At 40.5% G+C, this 22,617-nt stretch overlaps 1 protein-coding gene across 4 annotated transcripts in view; it reads right to left on the reverse strand.

Moving 5' to 3' along the window:
• Nucleotides 1-22,617, reverse strand: part of TSPAN5 (tetraspanin 5) — a 116,632-nt gene that overhangs the window by 31,489 nt on the left and 62,526 nt on the right. The window lies entirely within an intron of this gene.

Raw genomic sequence — 22,617 nt, forward strand, 5'->3', positions numbered from 1 at the left:
TAGATATTAGTTATGTTACCTACATTATGGTCTATTTAAACCTAAATCAATTGGTACAGTTTTAGATCAGACCAGTCATCAGAAAAACTGCTAGAAATAACCCTAACACAAACATAATTTTATAGCTTTCTTTTATTTGGATGCTATGTCATGACAAACAAGCTATGCCAGTAGGCCATACAGCCAATAGTATAACAACATATCTTTATATATCTCAGATTGGCACAGCAGATTTCAAAACTTTGATTTCACTTTTTCTGCATTCAGAGAATATTAAATAGATTAACTAAATGTATACATAAATAGGAATAAGTGAACTGCATTCCAAAAACTTTCTACTTGTCTCCTTTCTCAAGTAGAACTGTGCTGAGCTATACTTGTGGTTTTGGTTCAGAGAGTTTTGCGAAAATCTTCTTCCAGTTTTGCTTCACATGATTTAAACACCTTTGAAGTTCTGAGTTTGTATGAAGGCCAGAACTAACGTCTATTGAGACATATGAGGTTATGTATAGTACTAATCTCAAACCACAAATTGGTACAAGTTAATGGAAACTGAGCCAAGGCTGACAAATTTTGAGTGAATATTTACTATTGACTATATCACAATTGCCATGACTTCAGGGAACAATTGACCATTTAGGAATTCCTTGTTCCATAGCTTATTTTCAGTACTGCATATGCCCATAACATTAACAAGTGCCATTTTGCTTTAGGATTATGTAACAGCCAAAAAGTTGAGGCTTAAATAAAAACAAAACACACACAAAATAACAGCTAATAACCAATGAGCGAAAGAACTACTTAGAAATAACAATGCCAGGGGCAATGAATTGTAATCACTACAATAAATACTTCCTTTCTGGCAATAGGAAAAGGTTGTTTTACTCATGTGCTATGATTTCCCGACTATTACTAATTCAGTTGAAGTGTAGGTTTGGCTGATTTGGCCCAGCAATGCATGCATAGCAGCTTCTTTGGTCATCCAGGAGACTCTAGTACCTGACAGGTGAAAAATGCGAGGGAAAAATCCAACTACATTACTATAAATACAGAACAACACTAGCATTGGCTTTGCGAGGTGATCATGGTCGAAGCAAGTCTGATCACTGCCAGCAGCCCAAGACTGGGAAAGTACAAACCTAGCTCTCCTAGCACTGGGGATTGTCTCTCAGCATAACGGACTAAAGTTATGGATATAACTACCTTGCAGGATGTCTACTAATCTCTGATTTTATTTGCAAATGTAATGCTTATGCTAGGAGTCAGTCTGTTTGACCTCAGTGCAATGGCTGGAAGAACGACAATGTAAGGAGATCTCTGTAAACGTGGGTGAGGCCCCAAAGGGACTCCCAAAAGAAACACACACAGGTACCCCTCAACAAAAGTAAGGAAGGGGAGAGTTACAAAAAATCCAAACAGAACAAAGAAACCCAGCAACCACCTAATTACAAAAGACAAAGAACGCAAAAACAAAGGGAGTATAGGTCATAAACTTAAAATGTGTGAACTAGAGGATCACAAAGAGAGCCTCCAAAAGAGATCACTGCTCAGAGAAAGCATCTAAGGAATCAGTGGATGCTAGCTGGATATGTGATTTAAGGTGTGAAAGGAAATAGGTCCCACAGTCACAGAGAAACCCCATCACTGGTCAACCTCCTCCAACAGAAAGAGCCAGACAGACAAACATGATGACTGAATTCCTCTGTTTCTCCACAGAACTGATACAGCATAGATGGTGGTACAGCAAGCTTTCTCCATACCTTATCAGCATGTCTTGATTTGTCCTCGAGGGGTCACACTGGTCACATTTCAGCTTATACACTTCAGACCAGATCCTTAACTAGTGTAAATCAATGTGGCTCCACTGAAGTCAATGGAGCTATGACAGTTTACACCAAGTCCTTCAAGTACATTTTAGTCCTTGGCCTCTCCGTTGAGACTGTCAACAAGGGTTCCAGTGACTGGCATGGGTGGTGGATGTTTTTTGCAGTATTGGACACCTGTCCACTGGCTACAGGATTCAAACCATCAAGTTCAAAGCTAATATTGAATTGAATTTGTTACAAATCAATAACCTAAAGACAAAAAGCTCTATATACCATTTCCCTGATCCACGTAGTCCCCCAACCCTGCTAAACTTTTATTACTTACTATGCCTCTAAATAAAAAAGGAGTAGCTGGGAAAATTGGTTGTGTACCATGACAAAAAATACTAAACCCTTGTCATTTTTTGTATCTATAATTGCAAAATTACTTTCAAGTCAGCAAGCACCAAGCTCTCAAGACAAGTATTTCTGACCATGTTTCCCTACCATGAAGGAAAGATGACAGGACAGTTGGGATTCCATGCAACATCTACTGTAAAATCTATTTCAATGAGTAAATAGCATGGTAGGAATTGACTTTGTGAACAAACTGAAGTGTGCCGTTACCCAAAAGACATTGCAGAATTCAGAGTTGAAACTTCTGTAAATGATCTAACAAGTAAACAGAATGGACATCTCCTCTCCCCACACTGCCTGCTTACTAAAATGGTACTGTGTAGTAGGATGAACTGCAATGTAAAATAATGCCGGTCAAGCTATTACATCTACTACTCACCCACAGGCACCACTCCAGCATGCAATAAGAGTGCACCTTTTAAATACCTAACAAACATCTTTAAGGCAGGGTAGATCTACACCACTGCAATGCAGCCAAGCAATGCCTCTAATACTGAGAGAAAGAAAAACAAATGGGGAGGGAAGCATGTGTGTGCTTTTGTCCTCTGGCTTTAAAAACGGAAGAGCTCACTGCAGAGCCAATTATATATGCACTGGTTTGGGGGCATGCAATGGAATGTTGCTTGAATGGCAAACTGATTTTCTTTGTGGTTTCTCTGCAGTAAACGGCAACTGTCCGTAGATATTTTTTGGCATTCGGGGTATCTTCTCAAGATCTGGGTAAACAACTTAGCACACTAATGATTTTTCTTTCCAAAAATCACGCCAAGAAAGTACAGTTATTTAACTGAAAAAGGGGGAACAAAAACAAGGGAGGGGAACTGAGGGGATTCCCCAGCACTGAGCTCAACAGCTTCAAAGTGTGTCTGCTTCTTACTTTTATGCATTTTTAAAGAGGCAATTTTAGTTACGTGCCACACAAATTCCCATAAACCATTAACTTAATATTAAACGAAACACTCAAAACTTAGCCATATTTTCAGAAAGGACACACTGTCAAATACGTTAGGTCCAAAATTTTACATACCATTAAAATTGAATCATTAGCAAATGTCCTCCAGATTATATCCATATGCTTGGTTTTAAAAACCAGTATCTCTTGTCCTAAAGGACTAGTGCTCAACTCCAAATAAAATCAATAGGAGCTTCGTGTGTAGGGCTGCAGAATCAGGTCCAACTGCATGTAATTACTATAGAGAGACACAAACACCGCACTTTATTTATATTCCATGCAAACAGGGAATAGTCCCAACTCTTCTTGTTTGCAGACGGGGCACATGGACAGCTTGATTTACATGGGTACTTAGAATAAACAAAAACAATTTTTTTTTTAAAATAAGTACATACGTGGCAATGGAGAGATTAATTCTTAAATCCAGGTAGATAACCAGGGGGACGTTAGCTAACAGAACTTAAGTTACCTGACAATGCACTTTTAGATATATGGCTCCCACTTCAGGCCCCGTTGGGACACAATATATCAGACCTTAAACCTGCCTTGGCCCAATGACAACAAAGCATTATCCCCAAGAATTCTGGAATCCAACAGGATCCATTAATCTCAGAGAAATCATCATCACAACTGTTCCAGTGCCCTGACAGACAAGAGGAAAAGCCCTGTCTTCCATCTGGAAGAGATGATGATTAGACCATAACCATAGTTAATTGTCTGCTGTCTACATCCCACCACAACCAAACACACACAATGTATTAGAGGAGAGTCAAGGAGTCACCCCCCTCAGCTGTAAGCAGAGCTAGGAACCATCTGAGATAATCTCATTTACCACAGTGGTCACAACTAACCCAGGAGAGTTGTCATTCACATGGATGTTGACATTCCCCAAGACAATCAGCACTAGCCCCTCCAACACCAGGCTCCAAAGACCACTCAGGCAACCTTGATAGAAAACCTGGGGAGTAGCATGGTGGTCTGTATTCCACAAGGATCCCCGTCAGCCTCCTTCTACAGGGGTTCTCAAACTGGGGGCTGTGACCCCTCAAGGGGTCGTGAGGTTATTATAGGCAGGTCACGAGCTGTCAGACCCCATGCATGCCGGTAAGGATGACATGGCCTGGCGGAGGGTCATCACTTTTGTGGGAGGGATCGTCACAGCCTGAAATATTTTCAAAGGTGGTCCCAGCAAAAAAAGTTTGAGAACCCCTGCTAGCACCTGCATACCAGATAGACACACTCCTTTGGGAGCAGTAGGACACCGTCAACAACTGAGGTCAGATGCAAAATGCACAGCTCCACTACTGATTCCAAGGCTGACTTGCTTCCTCAAATGGATTTTTTAACCTCTTTCCATATGGAGGAGGGGACCTTCTAGGCATCAGTGTCTAGAAGAGTGGTCCCCAAACTTTGGGGTTGTGCCTCCCTTTATCTGGTCCGCATCCACCAGGAGCTGGGAGCAGGGCCAAAGCTGCAGTCAGGGGCCAGGAGCCAGGGCCCAAGTTGCAGCTGGGGTTGGGGTAGGGGCTGGAGCTGCAGCCGCGGGGCTTAGGACTGAAGTCGCAGGGCCTGCAGCTGCAAACGGGGTAGGGAGCTGGGCCTGGGGCTGCTGGGCCTGGGCTGCACCCAGGAGCAGGACACTGGGCTGCAGCCAGGAGCTGAGGCTAGGGCTGGAACAGAGATGGGGGCAGAGAAGGGCTGGGTGTTGCTTCTTTCCCACCCCAATGATGGCTGGCCCAGGCCCCACCGTGCCCCCTGAAGATTCCTCCATGCTCCAGAGTGGGGGTGTCTTACAGTTTGGGGACCTCTGGTCTAGAACTTCAGCTACTGACCCCCTACCACGTCTCTTCCCCTTCCGATTCTTTCCTCTTGCCGGCCCCAAACACCTTTCAATTGCTTATTCTCACACAGTGCTCATTCACATATTCTTTCAATAACCCTATGTGCTTTAATACATTTTTTTTTTTAAAAAGATTCACTCATTTTCCTCACTGTAACTTGAAGTTAATCAAGTTCTCAGTGCAGCCTACCTGACTGTTTCGTCAGTCCTCTTTTGTTGTCAAATGTTTCTACTTTATCTTTCAAAAACAACCTGGAATGTTTTCATTTAATCTATTTCAACAGGGAGAGAATCCACTATGGCTTATAATCAGTATCCCACAACCACCACTCCTGCTGATTAATATCATGAGGAACTGTATAGAGATACTGAGGTACTGAGCTTCAAGGTATCCAAACTTTGACTCCTCCCTCTAATATTCCCTTTTTATTTTTTATTCTAGACAGTATTATTTGCGATCCGAATCAAGGGCTAAACATGCAGTTCTGTGGCCAGAAAGCTCTGTCCCCAAGGGCTTAAATACAAAACCGTTTTTTTTTTTTTTCATTATTTCTTTTTCTCTTTTTTCCAACGTAAATTTTTCTTTACACTGTTAGAAACACAAAACACAATAGCATTGAGGACAGCAGAAGAAGAAGAAACAAACTGTTTAGGAGAAAAGAGTGAAATTGACTAGCCTTATTTCGGAGTCCATGCTGTGTGAAGCACAAACATGAACATTAATAGTGAGAAAAATTAGGTTTGTAAAATCATTTCACTTTTAAACTCAGCTGTTAATAACACAGAGTAATTTTTTTAAAAATAAATTATTTTAATTTTAACAATGATGCTACAAGTTTCAAAGGATGTTACACCCTCTCCAAATCTAGGCCAAGCAATGTAATCACATAAGAAGGAGCTATTAGAAATTAAGTTGATCTTTTTTAACTCAAGTGTTGAGACTGCAATTCTAAACTATGCTAAAATCCTGTATTCTTCATCTTCTGGGATGTGCCATTTGCTAGATAAAGTCAAGGTAGAAATTGGAACTGTAGATCAAGAGTCTGTGAACTGGATACAAGTATTTGAATTGAAACCCTAGATGCAAACACTGGATCTGTCTAAGAGACAGAACCAAGACACCGGTTACAAGTATTTCTAAACACGAAGTTTCAAATTCCAGATCCAAATCTGAACTTTTACAAAGTTCAGGGTGTTTGGATTTGTCCCATTACAGAGATTTGTTCAAGCTGTGAACTCTGATCTGAACTCAGATCTGGGGTTTTGGTTTGGACCCCATCTCTAATAAGTACAGATTATGTTTAAGCATTCCAACTCAAACGAGAATATGAAATACCAACCTCTCAGTGTATAATCTCCTTTGTGATACCTTCTACTAAAGAGCCAAAAAGTACATCTCAGTTACAACTAACTCTGCTGTTTTTCTAACTTTATACAGTTTGCATAAGAAAGTTGTACTAAGTCCTTGTGGTTAAACTGGTTTTCTTTGAATCTTGAAGGGATAAAGATGCACAGCGAGCCCACAAATGAAGCTTACAAATACTGTGCATCACTTTGGTACGTCAAGGAAGGGGGGGGAAGGCCCCATTCTTGCAAGGAAAACCAAAACAATAGGAAAAAAAGCAAGAAGTTTAAAGGATAAAACTATTCATAAAAAAAAAATCCATATTATTGCATTTGAAAATGGCAAACAAATCTTTGAAAAGGTTTGGTAAATGCTGTATTTTGTGTGCACTTCAATGTTGTTTCGTACATGATGAGTGAGAAAAGGTAAAATACAAACAAAATAGTTTATTGAGCCATGTGTACATGCATATTTTGGGCCAGATTTGCAGCTGGGGTAAATTATCATTGGTCCATAGACTTTAATAGATTTACACTACTTGAGATCCTGGCCTTTTGACCATCCCATTCCCCAGCTTACAGTAAGTGTTATGAGTTGGACATTAGAAAAAACTTCCCAACTGTCAGGGTAGGAAAGAACTGGAACAAATTGCCCAGGGAGGTTGTGGAAGCTCTTGTCATTGGAGTTTTTTAAGAATAGATTAGACAAACACCTGTCAGGAATGGTCTCATTATTACGTAATCCTGCCTTGAGTGCAGAGGACTGGACTAGATGACCTACTGATGTCCCTTCCAGTTCTACACTTCTATGATTCTATGACTAGAGGAAGCAGGAGAACTGGAACAGCATTCCCAGCTCCGCTACCACCAAACTTGTTGGTAGGAAAAGACGAGCAATTGACTACTTGAAGACCCTTACAGAGGATCAGAAGATGCCCCTCCTCCCTACCCCCAAAGACGGAAATCATTGTCCCCTTCCCTCTCAAAGGCAAGTGAATGAAGGGTGAAGCCTAGAGAAGGAAAGGATCAATGCCCTAACTGTCACAAAGACAGACATACTATGATGATGAACTATGTAAGAATGTGATTTCTATTCCTTACATCTGACGAAGTGGGTTACAGCCCACGAAAGCTTACGCCTACAGAAATTAAATTTGTTAGTCTTTAAAGTGCTACAGGACTCTCCTTGTTTTTGCTAAAATAAAGTGAAAGCCTGTGATAGAAGAATAGGGTTTCATCATGAAACCAGCGAGTTTCTCCAGGGATCACTTTGGATATTTCAGTTGACAACTACAAAACAAAAACTTCCAACAAACCTCCAGGGGTGTGAACGTGTACACAAAACACTCCAATTTTGAGACACCATATCCATGCCAACCAAAAATAAACTTATTTCCTGCAACTCTTATACAAATATCCCCCACCTTAGATGCCCAATTCTGCCTTCATTTACACCTAGGCCAGTCAGCAGAATTCACTCCCTTCACACTTGAGAGAGAATGAGAGAAAGAGATACATTCTGCTTTCAGTCAAGCTTGAACTAACTTCATTTCAATCACAAAAATTACTCTGGATCTATATCAGTATAAAAGAGCAGAATTTTATCCTCTGACTACAAACTACTCTAGACATTTTAGAGCAAATAGGCCCAATTCTCTCCTGCCTTGCATCTTGAACAGACATTTAGACCTGTGTAAAATGACTACAAAAGGTGCACGGCAGCCGAGAATCAGATCCAAATGTGTCCTCAGTATTCCTTGTTTGGAAGCAGACTCTCTAAAAACCATGTTGTCAAATCTTTAAAGAGAGTGTTAGGGAGAACAAATATTTAGAAACGCCTTTAAAATATAATGCATGGAATTATACAACAGTGATAAGACACTTTAAGATTAACTTTGCAACCATCAATCTTCCACTCAGTGTCAATGTAAAGCAAAAGTACATTCCAATTTCTCTCTACGAAGTCATTTACTTGAGATTAATTAGACAGCCTGTAACAATACTTTATCATTTCACTGTCCTCAGCTGTTTACATGCAATGAACAAACAAAGAATATTGCTATATACTTTATTCTATAATCTCTATGCGTCTCTCAGTATTAAGTCACATGTTTAGATACATTCATAAGCAATAATCCCCTTCCTAGCACTTCAGTATTTTCAAAGGTGGGTTGAATAAACAATGTTTCAAGCTACATACATCCTTCTCCTAACAGTTATTTATCTTGTTGGCTAGCAGGATAAACAAAGCACTCAAATATGATCATTTGTTGTAAGGTACAGCACTTTACAGAATAGCATGTAGTTTAAAAAGTAATATGGTAAATACTGATGCAGATCTAAAATAGTTGTATATGTAGCACAAATGCAGACTGATCACTTATTACTTCACACATATAGGTTTTTTAATTTCATTTGACACTCTTAAAAAAACAAAGAATTTAGAACAGACTACCATCCAAAAGCATCACAGCTATAGACCAAGCAGTAAAGAGGTTGGGTAATGTACCATCATCACATACCACTGAATGCCAATATCTCCTGAGTGATGAAGATTTATAAAAATAAAACAGGGTTGACAAATCATTCCTGTATGCAGTTGCTTCATTTTACACCCTTACAATAACAAACAGAATGCACACTTTCTTGTACAATAGAAACGAACCACAGCAGTAAAGTTTTGACTCATATTAGAACTTCCTCAAAATTTGGTTTTTGTTATCCTTCTCTACTATGTATGATTGAACTTTGCAATGAGAAGTGACAAAAACTCCTTGTTACAGCCTTTTAAAGGGAAAATTGTTAGGGCTATTAGGTCCAAAATTGTCACTATCCAAAGCATTTTAGACTGTCTTCATGCACGTTGTGATTCTCTCTTTCTGTGACTGTCTACGATGTACTGTAAGCCTTCCACCGAGCACAATTTCACTCTGTATCCTGAGCACGTGAATGAAACAGGCATAGAATGAGTAAGAGCAATGTACATAGTTGCATCTTCAAACCCTCAGGCTTCTGGGTTTTTGTATAGTCACTTTAAAGGTTGTGGCATTGCTTGATAGTGTTTGATTGTTCTAAGAAAAAATGGTTTTTCATGAATCATAACTGCATGAAGGAGAGTATGCCACTCTTTTGAAGTACCATCAGTAAAACATGGGCCTCCTAAACCTTGGCAGTGTCCCTTTAAGTTGTTACAAGCCACTGAACTGACTCTAAAAATGTACTGCTGCTCTAAGACAATCCTTCCCAAAGCAATATTTCTCTCCCCTGTATTACGGTGCACTCATATCCACAATACACTAAAGAAATATTCAAAAGGTGGGACACTGATTAAATTCTTCCTATAATTTTTTTCTAGGAGTAATTTTTTTGTATTAGACTTTTTTTTTGTTCAGTCATGGACTGACATACAAACCACAGGCATTCATTCCAGGTTTCTGTAAATCATCCTCCAAGAGGAAGAATCGAAATATATATTTTTAATTTTAAAAATTCAGTTCATTATTCATAAGCATTGGCAGAATTCAACATTTTTTTAAAAATAATTTTGCCATATAAAATTGAACTTTTTTATTTTATTTTTAAGCATTTTTTTTCATTTCTGATTGATTTAAATTTTCAACTGTGGGAAATTTTGGGGTCACCCAACAAAGTGAAAAGCACAGCTTGAAAGAAGATAGAGAAGGCAGCTCACATGCCTATCTAATCAGTCTAGCAGCTTTCATCTGGGCTAAAACACCACATATAAAGGGAATAAGGGGGTTAGAGCCAAGAATCAACCTCCCTCCTTTCCCATAACTTTTCCTTTCTCAGCACAAGATTTCATTTAAAGCTGGTTAACCACAAAGGGTCACACCATGGGAAAGCAAACTGCTGAGAGTATGCATTATATGTTCATATAAATGTACAGATGTACTGTAATACTTATGAATAATATGTTGGCCTAGAGCCGATCAATTGTTTGCCCTTGAGCCACTGCCAGTAGGAAAGCTCCAAGCAATATGATTAGTGAAGAAAGATACCATGGGTGATTAATTGCTACCTGATTTGATTCAGATCAGAGGCAGCCAGCTATAGATGTAAAATAGGCTTTCAGACCTTAAATCTATTCTCTATTTTAATTCAAATTTTTAAATTAAAACATATTTTACAAATAATGATTTCCATGATATTTTTGATGGGTTCTCCCACCCAGATGCAGCAGATAAGAACCACCCTACTCAAATTTGTCACACATTTTTCGTTCAGCTGAATCGAAGGCACAGCAGCTGACATTGTACCGTCACCCAAAGTAGAAAAACATATCTGAAAATGCTGAGAAAGCTGTCCAACTCATCTCACGAGACTATATTTTTGTTTGATCCACCCGAATGGAAAATTAATTACAGACAGATGAGACCAGTTTTAATGTAAACTCTCTAGCTATTCCTTTATTCTTTTTTCTTTTGTAAATCTTGCAGTAAGTTGTAGATATAGTGGGCAGCAGAACACAATTTTGAGTGCAAAGTCAGTTGTCACTACTCTTATTGCCTTTTGAAGCTATTTAATTCAGATTGGTTTTGCAGGACATCTGTTTTCTGTTACAGATGTTGCATGTATTTATTTTATTGCTCATTGATGGTGCAATCAATGCTGTGCTGTAAGCAATACCAGCCATAGATGAATGAGGCCCTAAAGGCTCAAATCCCTCTTCTTGGCCATAACACAAACTAACTCATTGGAAACAAGAACAAGGAGAGTGCATTTCTGGATGAGTCCAATTTTTTTCCACTCAAACATATGAACAACAGTTTAAAACCCCGATAAAATAAATCTAACTCTTTCCAAGCTCACAGCATTAGAATCACTTTCCAAATTCAAGTCCTAGCACTAAAACATGTACTTTTATTTAAAGCCAAGATATTACAGACCTTTTTCTAAAAAACATACAGTATTCACACATACACACCCCTTTGTAAAATACAAGTGTTAAAGTTAAAAAGTGTGCTTTGGTGCAGTCCACCAAACACCAATATTGTTCCTACTGTACAAAAACCCAGAGTTTTTTAAAAAACCCAAACAATAAAAAAACCTGGAAGTCAACCGTTAAAGTATCTAGTTCCCTCTCTCATGCCACTCACCCAAACTTAACTTCCCCCGTTCCAGGCCCCTGTCTCTGCTCCCCCAACCTTTTGCGCCTCTTCATGCCCCACAAGTCTCCTGCTCCTCTAAGGCCCCTGCATCTGGAGACTTGGGAGCACTGCTCTATCTACCACTACTCCATGGGCCTCCAAGTCCCCTACCCAAAAGCCCAAACTCAGTGCCCTGCTACATTTCTTCTCCAGTCTCTTTCCCTCATCCATGCCTCTACCTCCCCCCATCTCTGGCTCAGCCCAGCAGCATTGCCTGAAATCAGTTTGTATTTTTAGCAACATTTGAAAATAACTGTAAGTGTTGCTCTGCATATGCATGAGAACAGCTCTGTATCAGCACAGCCCAAGCCCCGCCAGCAAAAAAGATACGTGATCCTTTACCACGCAGCTTGTAGCATTCCTCTGCAACTAGCCCAGCACACAGGGTAGGGAGGCAGTCAAGACCAGGACTTTTCATTCTGGCCCCAAAAAGGAAACAGAAGAAGGAGGCAAACAAAGGAGGACTTCGGGTCTCTGATAAGCAATAATGCAAGACAGGCATTTTTCCAGGTCCTTCTTCCTGCAGGTGACTGGGAGCTTCCTGCCTTGGGGAAGAGAGGCTTCTTCTGACTTCTCTTTATACCCTTGTTCTATCTAATGAACACACAGTTAATTCCTTCCCTACCTGCCTCAGTGTGGGCTATTTATGTGCACCCCCATCGCAAGCTCTCTTTATGGAGCCACTGTTGCTCTGTATAAAGCTGTAAACTGTGATGGAGTCAAACCCTACAAGAAAATTTCACTGCAATTTACAAACCTCCTGTACAATGTTTCACCCAGCAACAGAGATGGAAACAAGCTCCACCATCTAATTAAGGCATTTGGTATAGCAAGGTCTTAGCTGGCAGGAACTTGTCGTAATCCTGTTTCTTACCACTGAATATACATTTACACTACTGCATTAGCTATGCTATAGATTTAAGTGGTTGGAGTCTGAAGCAGAGTGTGGGATCATGAAACCACTAAGTTATATAAGTACTGTATCAACACTGCAGTGTGCTCAGAAGAATTGTCAGCAACTTTACTTCAGGGAATTTGGTTCATCATAACTCAGTCATTTTGCTATTAGCAAGTGCCACATCCTACCCCATCTCCGCCACCACATACTGGGTCATTTCAATTGACAAGGCTCAGCACTCCATTTATTAGGACTGGTAAACAAGTATGTGGGAGGAGGAAAGCAGGGACTGAGTCACTCTAAATAAATAAGCCCACTGTAAGTGAACAACTCATTTAATAAATAGACTTGGACCATGTCAGTTTTATCTTCTTGTTCTCTCATTTGAAAGAAAAATGGCTATAAAGGTCTAAAAGAAAAGTCAGTAAACTAAAATCTGTGAGATCACACAGGAACCTTTCTCCAACAAAACCATATTATCTACAGTGGTTTTACTGATTCACTGTGAGTTATTTCCATCATCAGTGGATATTAATACTAATGATACTATGCTCTTATAAAGCACTCTTCCTCAGCAATCTCAGAGCACTTTACAAAGGGAGATCAGTATCATTGACATTTTACAGAGGTGGAAATTGAGACAAAGGGAGGCTAAGTGACTTGCACAAGGTCATTCCACAGGCCCATATCAGAGCTAGGAATAGAACTCAGGTCTCCCAAGTCCTCATCCAGTGCCTTATCCACTAGACCACACTCCCAACCCAAATCAGATCATACATTACAACATAAAGATTGCTATTTTAAAGCTCTCCAGCACTAGATACACATGTGCCTTCACATACACAGAGCTCTGCAAATCCATGGATATCTGCTTGATATCCGCATCTGTGGATGCGTATATCTGTGTACCATTTTTGCAGCTTGTGGATGGCTGCAGATCCAAATTTTATATCCAAAGCCCTGCAAATCTGTGCATTTTGGCTTTATAGCCGAGGACCATTTTTGCAGATCACGGATTGGATTTTGCATCAGCACAGGGCTCTATACATATATGGAATAGTCTCTGATCCTAGTTAATCAATGGTTTTTCATCTGGTCACAGAATGGATTGTTTGACATCCTGGCAACTGTACACTGTAGGCTACCATTCTATACAGCATTCACAAAACTGATGCCATCTTCCCAATGTAAAAATAGACAAACAAGGCTCAGCCTACACAAATCTGATCATATGTAAGAAAAAATAATCCCAAACCATAATTTACCAGGCACAAGACAATCATTCTCTCAAACATACAGAATCCATTGCATAGTTGGATTGTTTATAGTGATTACATGATCCAGCTACATTTTCAGACCTCAAAACAGGTGACACTGATCTAGATAGCAGACCCATTTTTCCACTGCTTTGCACCTTGTGCAGTCCTTTTCACCTGAGCAAGTTTGGTGCTAAACACTGCCAAATCAGAATGGTAGTGCTTTAAACACACTTTACACTACTGTAAGTGATTACACAAAGATCAAGGTAATGGAGAATTAAAAGCCCCTTGTTTTTAAAGCTACAAGTTAGGAAACCGAGCTAAAATGGGTACCTAAAAAAGGTCCCCAGAAGCTAACCAAATTTAAAATGGGAACTCCAAAACTTCTCTCTTCTCTGCATTTCCGGAATAGCATCATGTATTCTAGAAAACAAGGAGACCTCTTCCCTCCTCTTTAAAATATTGATCACTCTTGCAGCAAGTTGCATATTGCTAATTCTACAGCTAATTTATGTGCCAATGTCATTTGGTGAGCATGAAATTTGTTTTAAAAAAAGATGCATAAGAGGAACAGAACTATAGAATATTAAAGATTTCTAATCCATTGCCATGTAGTCAGTGAGCCTAGAATAAACTGTTTCTTATTATATAAATGTTTAGGTTGACTGTAAATATGGACACTATTCACTGGCTTAGCTAACAATTCATGTTGAATTTAGACATTGCTGTCTGTTTTTTTCCTATTTCTAAATACGTGATTTCTATAAACCGTAATTCCTGATGGTTGCACTTACATTATCTCCACCTAATGTTACATTTTTCTAGTTTGCATGAGTACAGGTAGCTAATCCCTCCTGCTGACACATATCAGCAAGACAAGTATTAGAAAATCTCTTTGAGACACAAGGAGCTGTAGTAAGTGCAGACGGCTTATTCAAAGGAGCAAAGCTACAAAGGGACTGACACGGCTTTATTAAGAACCTTCTGCTACATGGCTGCCCTCTTGCAGTCAGCAAGCCTTACTAGTCCACATCTACAGAACTGAGGAGGCGTTCTGAGGTTACACAAATTACTTACAGGAAGGGGTGCACACGCCAGCCAGATGACAACCTATTTCTCTCCATCACCACCACAGCTTTACATTTACAGATAAGTTCCTACTTCATTTACACAGATAGACACATTAGCACAAAGGGTCATTAACACAAGACCTTCACTTTAGAAAGCCTTATGGCCTCTGGAAATTCGGCATTATCTTTAAAATATCTTTTTAGATTCCAAATTGGTGCTTTGTAAAAAGAAAAGAGATACACATAGAATTTTCTGGTTTTTTGCAGGGTCACCCCAAATTCTCCTAATTTAGGGCCAGACTGTGCCCTCATTCATGCTGAGCTGTATCTCACTCCATTTGCAGTTCCACTGAAATCACTGGGATTTTGAGGAGTAAGGCTCTATCTACCACGAGAAAGGGTGGCACAATCTGGCACTTAAATATTAATACAAATTATGGGCTAGCTTCTGGTGACCAGTCAGACATTGCTGCATATTGGCAAGTCAAAACAACCATTACTATCTCAAAATGAAGATGGGGAGAGAAGGAAGCATCTTGTCTCTATTAACCTGTGGCTAAACAATAGAATGTATTTAACCAGTTATTGGTGCTTCCTATCTAAGGACCCTTGATCTGAGCATGGCCGCCAATGAGGACAGAGACAGGAATGGATCTGAAGCAGCAAACCACAACTTTATTGAACTTAACCTAGGGCAGAGGCACTACCACCCTGTCACCCAGACTCTCCCATACCAGGTATTTTAAGTGCTTTCAGTGCAGGCGTTACCCAGCTCCAACCATATAAGCCATAATTTGGGTTAGACTCTCCTCAGTCCTGCCCATCCCCCCAAGGACTCAGCTCACTCTTCTGAGTCCTATCAACCTCTCCCTCACGAGGTGGACAGAGGATGCAGAAGAGTGGGAACCTCCACCTGTGAAGACCACCAGGTCTTCCCTTATCTCCTGGGCACAAGGCCCACCAGCAAAATTCCAGGCCTTTTACTCCTGGGATCCATGCTTTTTAGCCTTTTGACTGCACTGGAAACTGCCAGCAGTTGAGATGAACTAACACCCCCACCAAGCGCTATCTCGGATTCCTTTTTTAACATAACTGTGCCTCCAGGATGCTGCAAAGAAGATGAAAAAACCTATCAGGCCTCCGCCAATTTGGCCCCTACGGGAAATAAACCATTCCTTCCCGACCCCAAACCAGGCAAACGGTCAGACCTGCAGCATCAGCAAAATACAACTCTGAAGCTACCAATATAAGGGCAAAACACTTGTGACACCACACTGTAACTGAGGGGATTGAACCTAGGACCGCTAGATCTTAATGCACGAGCCTCCAGTGCATAAGCTAAACCAGCTGTCAGCCAAGGTGATAGCAAACTCATCAAACTCTCAGCCACTACTACAAGGGTGCAGAGCACCTCACCAAGCTGATGTGGGTTACACATAAAATGCATAATTCCATTCTACCTTTATTAAAAAGCCAGCTCTGCTTGACAACCAACTGGGCAACCGATGTGTGTCAGTACATCAAGGTAAGATTTCACTGTACTCCCATAAATATTGCATATGCGACAAATGATTGTTCTTGGAACTTGCAACACCCATGTATGTGTCTTATCCCATTTATTCAGTACTGGAAATGCATCTTGTAAATTTCACACAGGCAACCGAGTTTTATGTATCTGGACCCTTAATTTGACAGCCTCAAAGACAGAAAGACAATTCTCTCTTTTTGGACACTCTAGCATTTATGAGGATCTTCAATTTACCATCTGCTGCACTTACTGACACCACAATGCCCTGTGTTTTCTGCTTCGGGTGTTTTTTTGGAGTGTGTGCCGTTCGAACGGGTTTCCGTAAGATCACAAATCTAATTCCATGACATTTGGTAAAGTACTAATCCCTATTCATAGAGAAAGCATGAAAGAACCCCAGTGTAATGTGACTTTGCATTCTTGGCATTGACATTCAATGCTGGCTGCACTCACATGACCTCAGCTTGATTTCTGTCACTGCCAAATGGGCAGAGAACGAAGGAACAACTGCAGGATGGTGTGTCAGTTTCCATCCCTTGATGCACCAAGCAAGGCAATTACAGTGGACAGCAGTTGGCCTCAGACCCAACCAAAAAATAAAATTAAAGAAGGAATAGGGGAGAAGAGGTTTTACTGATAGCTTTTAGTTTCTGCCTCAGCTGATACAATATTTAGCACCCAGAGCCAGAGAAAAGAGAGAGCGGTAATAGACATGAGGGAAGAAGTGGTCTCATGGGCCTGGCACAGCATTTATTACATGATGGCTATGTGGGAGTGCAGGGCAGCAAATTTATCACACAGCTTCCAAACCATCAGCTCTATCCAGGTAATGGCATGGTATTCAGCCCTACTGCTCTTGGCTCTCTCTCCTATACACACAAACATCATGTTATATGTCAGGAGCTACTAGAAGGGATGTGAGACAGGAATTTATGAGCCCATTTTGTAGAATAAGTGCCATGTCTCTCGACCACCACAGTTGCTCATATGCACAGACATCACACTTACCTTGAGGAGGGGGAAGAGGCATAATGATGGAGGAGCAGGAGGACACACACACACACACACACACACACACACACACACACACACACACACACACACACACACACACACACACACACGTCCCTGATGGCTAAAAGGAAGACACACTGGATCTGGAGGGAAGATAAATGTTTGCAAACTGAAAATCAAAAAACAAAGGTTTTGTAGCCAGAGATTTTGGTCTCAGTTGTCTAAACTGTCAAAAAAAATGTTGAAGTAAAGGCTTACAGAAAAGCCTCGGAAGGGGTTTAAATTAAATAGTTTGGTTGTTTGGGTAATTGAGGAATGGTATCGGTATCAAAGCATTTTGTAATATTTAAAACAGTGATTAGTTTTAGAATAAAGGTTTTATTTAAGCAAGGATTAGTAGTAGAGGATCCAGCAAGTGACAGTTGAGAGTGGGAGTTGGAAGGGGATTCCCTTTTTCCTCCAACCCCTCCCCTTTCCAACGCAACCTCTTCCCCCTCTTTTTTCCCTCCATACATAACTCTTCCCTTTTCCACATAACTCCCTCCCCCAAACTTTTTCTCTATGTGTAAATCAGCATTGAAGGTGAGGCTAATTAGCATAAAGGATTAAGTTAATTAGCATAGAAGGCAAATCTCATTAGCATACTAAGTAGCTGATTGGCTTAGAGGGTTCTTACATCAGAATCTAATTAACATAAGTGTGGCTTAATTAGCATATTATGAAGGGTGCCTGATGCAACTCCCTCCCCTTCCCTTTTCCTCCTTATGTAACCCCTCCCTTCCAGATGACCTTTAAGCCGATTGGCTAAAGCAACTGTTATGCAAATTACCTTAAACCTGGTTGGCTGAGCGTGGGTGACCAAAATTGTATACAAGAACAACGATCAGCAGTCTGAAGCGTGCTTAGAAGAAGGTGGGAAGAAAGAACAGAAGGATTGAGAAAGGAAGAACGATTAGAAGCAACGGCAGACAAAACAGAAGGATCCTTTAGATCAGTGGTTCCCAACCTTTTTGGCTCAAGGGCCACAAATATAATTTTTATAACCCTGAAGGGCCACCAGTCTATCAACTCAAACAATGTATTGACAGATACACCATTAAGGACTACAAACCACTATCTATTTAAAGTAAATATTTTGATGCTACTGTACTCATTTTTACATTCACTATTTTACACCTACAGATTACCCACACTATGTCACACACTCACAGACAAAGCACTAGTGTAGCTGAGTGACTGTCACTACACACTGAAGCACATGGCCTGGCAGCTAAGTCACAGTGGTGGCCTGCTAAGTGCAACCCAAACCACAAGGCATGGATTTTTAGAGTCCTGCACCTCCTCAAGCATGGTAGGTCCTGGTTGCTCCACCAGCAGTCCCCCTTCAGCTCTCCCACTGCAGCCAGACAGGAGTTCAGCGAGGAGGCTGCCTCCTTGCTGATCTTCCATCCCCCTGGCTGCAGCAGGAAAACTGCATGCATCTTGTACCTGTGCGCTCCAACTGGGTCCCTAGGCAATGACTCCTTTCTGCAGCCAGGAGGACGGAAAATCAGTGCTCCCCTCCCTCAGACACAGGCCAGGACCCCAGCACCTAGAAACCCAGGCAGAGCGCTTAGCCATGCTCCCTGCAACAGCTAGGGGGAGGAGAGCACTGATCTCCCTTCCCCTTGGCTGTAGCAAGGAGCCTGCACCCATCTTGTAGCCCTGCGGCAACACGCTCCACCTAGGTACTTCGGCAGTGGTTCCCTTCTACAGCCACAGGAAACGAGCTGTGGGTCACTCTGAAAGACCCTGCAGGCCACTTTTGGCCCCCGGGCCACAGGTAGGGAACCACTGATCTAGATAAACAGAGGAATCCAGGAACATCTTGTAAATTACATCCATCCAAAGAATACATGGGTGTGTCTGTCAATAAAGCTGAATGTCTGGGTTGAGAGTGTTCATTCGAGCACCCATTCAGCAACCATCTGGCCTAACGCTTGCTGAATGTTAAATTATTAAGGGTTTTAGATATAAGTATGGTTAAGTAATATATTATTAGATTAGTAGTGTTAAGTAGTGTTAAGTATAGATAATTTATTGTACAGTGTTATAATAGTAGTATTGTTAAGAATATCAATGTATAAGATTTAGTAGTCCTGTTAACTATATTGTTTTATTTGTATCTCTCTATTAATGTAACCACTCACTTCTAAATAAACATTGTATCTGTTTTTGAAGTATCACTGCTTGTGTATCACTATGGCTGTATCTGTGTCCCTTCAAGGGAAGGCAAGTTGCTTTTCCTGGAAATTCCTTTAGAGCAGACCACCTGATTGGCAGTTTTTAGAGTAACATCATACTCTAAATCCCGCTGGTAACAGTTTCTCTCAGTAGACTATGAGAATAGATTTTCACAAGCACTCCATATTGGCCTACCACTGCTCCCACTGAAACCAATGGAAGTTTCACCAATGACTTCAATGAAAGTAGAGATAAAATAATCCCAAACAATTCCACCCTACACGGTGAATACTTACAATGCTTATGTATTATTATTACATTTAAGAGTAGTAACTTGTTTGCTCAAATGTGGTTATGCTGAGGGGAGAAGATGAAGAAATTCTGGTAACAAACAGGATTTTAGTTTTATTCTCAAAACACCACAAAAACCACTTACACAGGAAGAGTAGAAGCACGTTTGAAGCTCGTATCACTTCAATTCCCCTCTTATGCTTCTGGATAAGCTGGCTTTGAAAAGAAATGTTTTTTAAAAAGTCACTATGCAGCCAAAACATCTGCAAAACCAAAAGCACTGGAAATTTACATGACGTAACAGAACAGTTATTTTATGGGTCAATTCAGCTGACAAAACATGACAATTGGAGTTCAGCTTGAATTTAGATATATTCTCCCCATACTTCACTCTGGCAACTCCTGTTAATGAGGCATTGCGCCACATACTCAAGCAGCTTTCGAAAAAAATCAACAGCTACCGGCATCTGGCGAGTTAAAAAGATCATGGATTCCAAGTGTTCTGGAATGCCAGTGTTGACTAACACCACTGGCAAGAGCAAGCTTCTGTCCTATCAAGCTCAAGTGCTCTGAAGGAGTAGGGTATGCAGCCTTCCTGTTCTAGGCCTCAGGGCCTCTGCAGAAGAATGACAGCAGGGAGAGACAGGCAGATGGTGTGGAACAGCTCAAAAGCTCAGTGGATGGGAGGGACCAGCTGGATGAGGAAGAGTCTCTGTGGCAAGGTTCAAGATATATGAAGCAGAATAATGGAAGAGAGCTAAGATGAGGAGAAGAGAAGTTCTGATTCCCCTGTTTCCTTTAAACCTGGCATACACCAACATGCCAATTAGGATATAGCTTGTAGCTAGTAAGTAGCCAGTTAGTTGCTGTCAATGCCTACTCTCTCCAGTACTCCCGCAGTATGCATTGAACCCTTTATTAGATCAGTAAAACGTGAACAGGCACACCTGATTATCTTGTGTACTTAGTCACACACACACAACCAACATTTTGATAGGAAATTTTTCAATGTAAAAAAATTAGATATTTCTGTGTTCATGAAAAAAAACAAAATATATGCAAGAACTATCAAAACAAACAAGGAATGCACAAACCCGGTGGAAAAAAAATCATGTAGATTTTTGTAGATTTAAGGCCTTTCAAATATTTAAACTGTGGTTTAAAGTCACAACAAACTCAACATTATGCTACAATGAGCCTGGAACTGGCTCAATCCAAAGGGCCCCTTTGGGGTTAGTTTAAATGAATTGTGCTGGTTATTCTAAGCACTTATTTACAGCATGCAGCATTCAGGTGAGTTTCTAATAGCAAGAACACTCATTTCATAACTGGAATACATGTAACTGGGACTCTGCTGTATTATACATCCATAAATACAATATGTGCAAAAAACATTACGAAGAGTCACTGGGGAATAATAACCTGCAAAATGTAATTCACCACCACCACACACCTGGTCTGAATTATCAGTTTTTTGGCATCTACACTGGAAGGTATCTGGGTTCCTTAAAATACAAAAAACCCAAGGCAAACACTTCTTCCCTCCAAAGACCTTCCAACAAGCACATTAAATTTGAAAAGTGATAAAAATATTTTTAATCTGAAGACTACTAGGGGCTTACACCTGAGATCATGTGTGGGAATAGAACTCCAAAGGCACAGGCTCTAAAACCTACTCTCACAAACTCCTCTCTCTCAGATACCAGAACTGGACACCATCTTCCAGTAGCAGTAGACCACTGCCAAATACAGAAGTAAAATAACCTCACTACTCCTGCTGAAGATTCCCCTGTTTATGCATCCAAGAACTGCATTAGCCGTTTGGGCCATAGTGTCACACTAGGAGCTCATGTTCAGCTAATTATTCACCACAACCTCCCCAGGTGTTTTTCAATCACTGCTTCTTAGAATAGAGTCCTCCATCCTATAAATATGGCCTATATTCTTTGTTACTAGAGGTATACGAACTACATATATTGACAAGACTCTAGATTATGATGAATTAGCAATTTCTCTAGTAGCTTCAAATTCAACGGCAATAAAATTGACCCCATTAGACTCAATATGGAGAAGCCTCTGGGTTGATGAGTGTTGTCATTGACTAGCACCTAACCAGAAGTAGTGACCAAAATCACACCAAAGCAATCCCACCTACTCCAGCCAGTCCATGTACTCAAGTAAGCAACAACTGAGTTAAAAAGTGCCACAAGCAGCTGATAGACCCAACAATATTATAAACAAAGCAAATTGTCTCAGATCCATCATTCAAAGATCTTCCCTCAGACAAATTCCATGACTAGACAAATTCCATTCCAAACTAAGAAAGAATCAGATAAACCCATTTCCACCCAAGTACCCAGAAAATTACTCAATCCTATTCTGCAAAAAGGAAAACTATAGAATGGCAATATTTGGTTTGGACAAGCAACGCTTACTGATTCAGTAAGTGGCATTCTTCTCTCTGAGTTAGTACTCAACCAAAGCAGCATGACATTAGGGAACACCATGCTAAAGCTACTTCCTTGCAGATAAGAAGTCTGCTGGTTTTAAAATCCCATGCTGCTTTTATACAAGGAATGGGATTAGGACCAGTCTCCTAGACATATTACTGTTGTCATCTTTTTACTTTTTCTTTTGCTCTATGATCATTTGATAGGATATTAGAAAAGCAGTGTCCTATAAAACCATTCTGGAAATATAACAGCTTCCCTGATAAGTATCTTTAAAAAAAAAAAAGGAGCTGAAATCCCAGTTCTATCAAATTTATTTCTTCAATATATATGTCAACCAACTTCACTGCTGCAAGAC

This window comes from Emydura macquarii, unplaced genomic scaffold (assembly GCF_026122565.2).
Source record: "Emydura macquarii macquarii isolate MOO-44397 ecotype Brisbane River unplaced genomic scaffold, CSIRO-AGI_Emac_v2 contig_1790, whole genome shotgun sequence".
Classification (NCBI taxonomy): domain Eukaryota; kingdom Metazoa; phylum Chordata; order Testudines; family Chelidae; genus Emydura; species Emydura macquarii.